The 338-nt window shown below is 39.6% G+C and overlaps 1 protein-coding gene across 1 annotated transcript in view; it reads left to right on the forward strand.

Moving 5' to 3' along the window:
* Nucleotides 1-338, forward strand: part of LOC119587716 (corticotropin-releasing factor receptor 1-like) — a gene marked incomplete in the record, with an annotated part of 126,234 nt that overhangs the window by 85,686 nt on the left and 40,210 nt on the right.

Raw genomic sequence — 338 nt, forward strand, 5'->3', positions numbered from 1 at the left:
GCGTATGAACGATACTATACTAATTTTTCCATACATACACAAGACAGATAAACAGTAGCAGTTTATTATTATTCAATTCCTCCAAGAACTCATAATAAAGAAATTTATCCCAAGGCAAGAAAAAAAATTTAAAAAATCAACCGTCTCCTCTCTTTCATATGCAATCAATTCGTACTTTCTCTTGCAACAACTCTGCAATCTTTTGAGTCGAAGGCACGCCGCGGCAAATCGGCTTTTTATCGCCGGATGGAACCAGGATGTGCGAACCGAATGAGGACGAGAATATATATACGCTCCCGGCTTTTCTATCCGGTTGCAGGTGACCTAGTATGTTGGCT

The sequence above is a fragment of the Penaeus monodon genome, chromosome 23, assembly GCF_015228065.2.
Source record: "Penaeus monodon isolate SGIC_2016 chromosome 23, NSTDA_Pmon_1, whole genome shotgun sequence".
NCBI classification, from domain to species: Eukaryota; Metazoa; Arthropoda; class Malacostraca; order Decapoda; family Penaeidae; genus Penaeus; species Penaeus monodon.